Here is a 6842-nt window from a genome sequence, read left to right on the forward strand (position 1 = left end):
CAACCAACAATATAATAATCAGCTGAGGAAGCAAGGGGCTTCAACAGATGCTGGAGCCACTGAGTGAAAAGCTATTGGGTAACAGAATAGTCACATGGTTCAAAATATCAAGCCTCAGATTGTTACTAATTAAAAAGAGAGAAATGTACCTTTACAATAGAGAGACCCAGCAGTTTCCACCTTAACCGAGTCATCAAACCCACGTCACCAAGAGTGAGACAACCTGACACTGTGGGCCTCTGATGTGATGAAATCTGATGGACGCGACATCTTCTATGTCATATTCTTGCCAAAAATACTCAACCTGATTTTAATCATGAGGAAAATTTAGACAAATCTAGAATGTGGGGCATTCCGTAAGCCTGGACTCGCTTTTAAAAAGTTAATATTTTTTTAAAGGTGGGGACTTATTCTTGATTAGAAAAGATTAAAGAGACATAACAACAACAACAACAAAATGTGTGGACCTCGATTGAATCCTGGATTGAAAAAAAAAACAACCATAAAAGAAATTCTGTAGGCCTCTGAGAATTTAAATATTGTTCGTATATTTGAAAACATTATTGAAATATGACGACGGTAATGTGGTATGGAGGAAAAGGTCCTTATCTTTTTATTAGGGGTTACGTGCTGAAGAGAGGATGAAGGCAGGAGGGGACAAAATGCTAATGTGCCCAAATGCTAACAATTGGTGCATGTAGGTGAAGGGTATTCAAGTGGTTCCCTGTATGTTTCTTTCAATTTCTCCAGAAGTTTGATATTTTTCAAAATAAAAATACTATTTGGGAAGGCAGAATGCCGATTCCTGAGCCCCTCTCCTTCGAGATTCTGATTCAGGAGGCCTGGACTGAGGCCAGGGATCTGCATTTTTTAAGGAAGACCCAGGGGGTTTGTATCTGGTTCAAGGCTTCACCATCCGTAGAGGTTCCCGACAGCAACCTGTGCTGCGGGCTGCCTTTCAGTTCCTCAGGTGCCCTCCAGCTATTACCATCTCTTCACACATGCTGTTCCCTCTGCCCTGTCTGCTGTTCCCTCTTCCTCTGCTTAACCCCCATCCTTCTTTCAGGTCTCAGCCCAAACGTCACTTCCTCCAGGAAGGCTTCCTACAAGCCCCTCAGTCAAGCCTCCCCGCCTCAATTGGCTCTCATGGCCCCAGGGACCACAGCTATACTTTCACACATAGTGGTGACTGTTGTATTCATGTCTGCTCCTCCCATTAGGTAAGTGTTATGGGCTGAAATGTGTCCTCCCCCGACCCCACCCAGTTCAAACGTTGCACTCCTCACCCTGGTGCCTCGGACTGTGACCGTATTTGGAGACAGGGCCTTTGAAGAGGTGATTAAGGTAAAATGAGTTCATGTAGGATAGGTGGGCCCTCATCCCATCTGACTGGTGTCCTTATAAGAAGAAGAAATTCGAGATGGAGAAAAGACCATGTGAAGACGGCCTTTTGCAAGCCAAGTAAAGAGACCTTAGAAGAAACCAACCCTGCTGACGCTTTGGCCTCAGCCTTCTAACCTCCAGAACTGTGAGAAAATAAGTTTCTGTTGTTTCAGACACCCAGTTTGTGGTCTTTGGTTATGGGGCCCCTGACAAACTCATACAGATAGTGAGCGCCACTAATCAGGGGCAAGGTCTGTTTTGTTTACATCGGAATTTCCAGGGCCTGACACTTCTTGGCACACAGGAAGAGCACAGGAGGGATTTGGTAAATGAATGAATAAAGTGACCCTGCTTTGCCATGCGAAGGGTTTAGGAGAACATATTACTGGTCCTGGCATACCCTAGGGCTTCAATAAACAGCCCTTGAAAATGCAGCAAGATAATATTTTGGAAATCATAAACTGAAGGTTTAGCTTTTCTTCCCCCTTGATGTTTGTTTAGTAGGTGCTGCAGCTGTTACCCTCAGCCCTTCACCATCAGCTATTGTCACTCCTTGACTCTAGGGGGGCACAGATATTACCTGTAACAAACAAAATGGAGTCTGTAACACCCACAGTCTGTAACACCCAAGTAGTAGCAAGAAAGCCAAAGCACTTTTCATGTGTTACTGCTCGGTCAAGAGAAGAAAGGTCTTATGGAATTCGAGAAATCTAGGCTTGGAAGATAAACAGGCAAAGCCTGAGTAAAAGGGCAAAATGTTTATCCCCAGAAAACAGGCTGAAGAGAAGCTCAACTTCAGAATTTTTAGGAAAATGCAAATGAAAAATCCAGAGATAAAAGTTAACAGCTATCAGAAAGGTTAAAAAAAAAAAAAAAGGTCTGTCAATACTGGGACCGGCCAGGAAGGAACGTCTCGGGGTGGGGGGCCCAAACACTGGTACAACCATTTTGGAGAGAACTTTGGCATTAATTAGGAAAGATGGAAGTGCATGTCCTGTGACTCAGCAACTCCACTGTGAGGGACACCTGGCCTGGAGAAAACCTCCCACCTGTGTTGGAAAAGATGTGTCTAAAGATATTCTTTGTCGCTTTTTCTGTGATAGCAAAGGACTGCCAGCATTCTAAACGCCGACCAATAGGAGAGTGGATACCAATGAATTAGGGGATCTTTTCATATCGTGGAATTTTATTATTCTTAATCACACCCTTTCTCCATTCCCACAAGGAACCTCTGCCCCCTTTTGTAAACATAAAAATCTCATGGCTTCCTTTAATGTTACTTGAAATTTTAAAATACAAGTCGGCAAGAAATCCCTTCTCAGAAACCAGGGGGGACCAAATGTGCTTTGGAATGCAGGACTTTAGGATTTTATAAACATAATGCGGTACCTAGCGGTACACTGTATATCAGTGATTCTCATACTTAAGCGTGAATCAGAGTCCCTAGGAGGGCTCACTAAGGCACAGCTGGCTGGACCCCACCCCAGAGTTTTTTGATTTAATAGGTCTGGGATGGAGCCTGAGAATTTCCATTTCTAACAAGTTCCCCAGTGACGCTGATGCTGTTGGTCCGATACTGCGCCCCTATGTACCTGTCCCTCAGATTCGTGACACTTTGAGAATGACTGCTCTATTATATAACAACCCTAGGAGGGTCTAGAGCAGCACCCCATAATCAAACATTAATATTTCCACTGTGAAATAAATATATTATAATAAACATATATAATATATATATATATATACAATAAATATATAAATCGTCTTCTGTTCCGATTAAGTTTTGCTACTGAGTCAGCTTTTGTAAACTGATGACACATCTTTCAGTTTTCTGAGAATTTTGCATTTTGGAAGAGAGTTTAGGGATTATGGGCTTGTGATAGCTTATGACCAAAGATGAAAGCATACACAAATGGTAACGTTAGAAAATGCTTTTTTAACAGTACACTTGGCCCAACACCATCAGAGATTGTGAATGTTTCTGGAATGAATCAAGGTGAATGAGGCTCTCTTAAAAAGAGAAGTGGATCTTGCATTGTCTCTATTGGCCACCAGGTGGCAGCAACAATCCTCCAGCACAGCTGAGAAGTGCACTGGAGAGAGAGGCGTCCAATGCTTTTAAGGGAGAGAGCCATGCTGGTGGTAGCTGCTTTGAAAGAGCCTTTGGGAATTACTATGGCTGTGTAAGAAATTACCCAAAAACTCAGTGCGGTAAACAATCATTCTGTTATGCTTGTGAATTCTGTGGGTCCCAAATTTGGAAAGAGCGTGGCAGGAATACCTGTTGCGCATGTCTGGAGCATCAACTGGAAAAGACTCAAGGGCTGGGACCTGGAATCATCTGGGGCCGTCTCCACTCACGTGTCTGGTGATTGATGCTGCTTTCAGCTGGGACCCTAGCGAGGCCATCAGCAGGAACATCTACATAGGGTCTCTCCACGCGGTCCTTCTGTGTGGGCTAGCTTGGGCTTCCTCACAGCATGGCAGCTGGGTTTCAGCATGAACGTCTCCATCCAGATTCCAGGAGAGAGGGCATAGACCACGACTGGATAGGAGGAATGTCAAGATCCCTGTATTAGTTTGCAGGTTTGCTAGTGTGCTTAGTTTGCTTCCATAATAAAATACCGAGTGGCTTAAAAAATAGAAATTTATTTCCCATAATTCTGGAGGCTGAAAGTCCAAAATCAAGGTGGTCTGCAGATTTGGTTTCTCCCAAGGCTTCTTTCCTTGGCTTGTAGATGGCAGTCTTTTCCCTGTGTCTTCACAGAAACTTTCCTCTGAATGCTCATCCCTGTTGTCGCTTTCTCTTCTTATAAGGACACTAGTCATACTACATTAGGGCTCCTCCCTAACGGCCTCGTTTAAGGTAATCACCTCTTTAAAGACCTCATCTCCAATACAGTCCCATTCTGAGGTAATGAGGTTAGGGCTCCAACATATGAATTTGGGGGGGGACACACAAATCAGATCACAAAAATCACCTTGTCAGAAGAGCACGTGGGTGGGAGATATTGCTATGGCCATCTTGGGGAAATGCAAGCTGCCATGAAATCCCTCATCCAGCTGCTCTGATGGGCTCCTGGTCACCTTGGAAGAGCCTGGTAAGGATGCGAATCAGGAACATAGATGCCAGTAAGGCCCCTGGGCCATGGGTCAGCTACACAGAGGGGAGCATAGCCACAGGCTGCCCTGGATGGGGGCAGTGGTGGAAAGAAGGGGCTGGGGGTGCTCTGATTTGGGAACAGGGCCAAGATTTCCTATGGTCATAAGCCAGTGTGAACGTTTTTGTCTTGTTTTTACTACCCTGTTTTTATTTCAGGTTTGCCTTCTTCACTGACCTCTCAATCTCAGGGATTGCCTTTCTTTGCCCAAATTCACACAGCTTATGAATTCCAGCCCAGATCTGTCTATCTAGAAAGCTACAATAATAATAATACATTTTGCTATGATCCTCTACTTAATATCAAAGACATTATAGACATTAACTTTATTTTGATGTATTTTATAATTTTATCACCATGTTCTTTTTTATCTTTTAATCATTGCACACTATTCTTTAATTTCTTGATTTTTCTCTATTAGACTGGCCATTATGTTACCTCGTTGAAGTCCAGTTTTTTGTTCTATTATATTAATATAGTATTTTTCATGTTTTCTTTTCTCTCTAGACCTTTCGTTCTGGACTCAGTCTTATGGTTGGTCTGTGTATGTTTGCAATAGGTATAAGCTGGGATCCATGTGGTCCAGTCACTATTTGTAATAGAATAAATTTGGAAACAGATTTATTCAAATGCCATTGAAAGGTGGAATGATTAAATAAATCATGGCAGGAAACATGATGGAATACTATTCAAATGTTTAAATGAATGAGTCACTTCACCAAAACATGTGCAGGAAATATATAAATAAGACTTTCAAAGTCTATTATGTGACATGAGGACCTAAGTAAAGAAAAGAGGCATATTCCCATTTTGGGCTAGAAAATTTAATAAAGATACCATCTTGCATCTTTTAATCTATAATTTTGTGGGATGCAAATAAATCTTTCAACAGAATTATTTTTGGAACTTGAAAAAATGATTCTAAGGATCATGCAGGAAAATCAAATCCTGGGGGAAAAAAGAGAAATCTGAAGAGACAAACACTGCCACATCTTAAAATGTATTATAATAAACTATTATAATAGTTCATTACGAATTCAGGAATAGACAGAGTGATGAATGGAGCAGATGAGTGGTCTGGAAGCAGACCAAAATATATAAGGTCATTTAATAAATAATAAAAGTGGCATTTAAATCAGTGGAGAAAAGATGGATTACTCAATAAATATTGTTAGCACAATTGGCTAGTCATCTGAAGAGAAATTCAACGGAGACCTACCAAAAACCCAGGCCAAGAGGAATTCCAATTGTATACATGAATCATGGTACATGCATACCATAAAATACTACCATACGTAGCAATGAGAATGAATGAAACATGGCTACATGCAATATGGATGAATATTAAAGACAGTGCTTAGGGCTACATAATTAGGTGATAAAACCATAAAGAGCATGGAGAGCCATACTGCAGAAGTCCATATAGTGGTTCCCTACAAGGGAAAAGGAGCAGATTTTGATCAGGCCTTACTGGGGTGGCAATGCTCTGTTTTCTGACCACTGTGATTACAGAGGTGCTCATTTTACCTTTATATTTTAGGCCATCACATAAGTTATCTATTAATATAAAAAGGTTTAAGACAACTAAATCTATGGGGGAAACAGGGTTTTTGTTTTGTTTTTGTTTTCATTATCTTAGAGTGAGGCTTTTAAAAGTATGACATAAAACCCAAAAGCAATTTTAAAAGATTGCTTGATTTGAATCCATAAAAAATTCTGCATGGAAAAACACCTCAATAAAGTCAAATGACAAACACCATTATAGGAAAACGTTTGCAATTCTTACCATATTTCTTAGTATAAAAGAGCAAAGAGTTGGAGGGTGGTTTTACAGAATGTCGTGATGCATTATCCAATCAACATAAGATACAAATAAAGAAACCAAAAAAGAATGTGGAAGCTGTCTTCATATTGATGTGGTATGATCTCCAAGATATATTGTTCTACTGTGTACAGGACGCACTGTTTATGTGAAAAGCATACATATATGATGCATTTGCTGATTGCACCCTCATGGTGTTCTCACGTTTGTGCCAGATATACATGCACAATTTTTAAAAGATGAAAAAGAAGCATCTCTACATGCAATGATAAAACAAAGCTAGATGAATACTATTAATTTTTAATTTTTTAATGGAAAACTTCAAATACCTACAAAAGCAGACAGAGGATAATGCACCCCTATGTACCTATCCCTTAGACTCATGATAAACATACGGCCACTCTTGTTTCATCTCTACCCCCGTCCCAACCCCCTCCCCTCAACTTGATGATCTTGGAGTGAATCCCAGACTCTTC

The sequence above is a fragment of the Rhinolophus ferrumequinum genome, chromosome 23, assembly GCF_004115265.2.
Source record: "Rhinolophus ferrumequinum isolate MPI-CBG mRhiFer1 chromosome 23, mRhiFer1_v1.p, whole genome shotgun sequence".
Taxonomy (NCBI): domain Eukaryota; kingdom Metazoa; phylum Chordata; class Mammalia; order Chiroptera; family Rhinolophidae; genus Rhinolophus; species Rhinolophus ferrumequinum.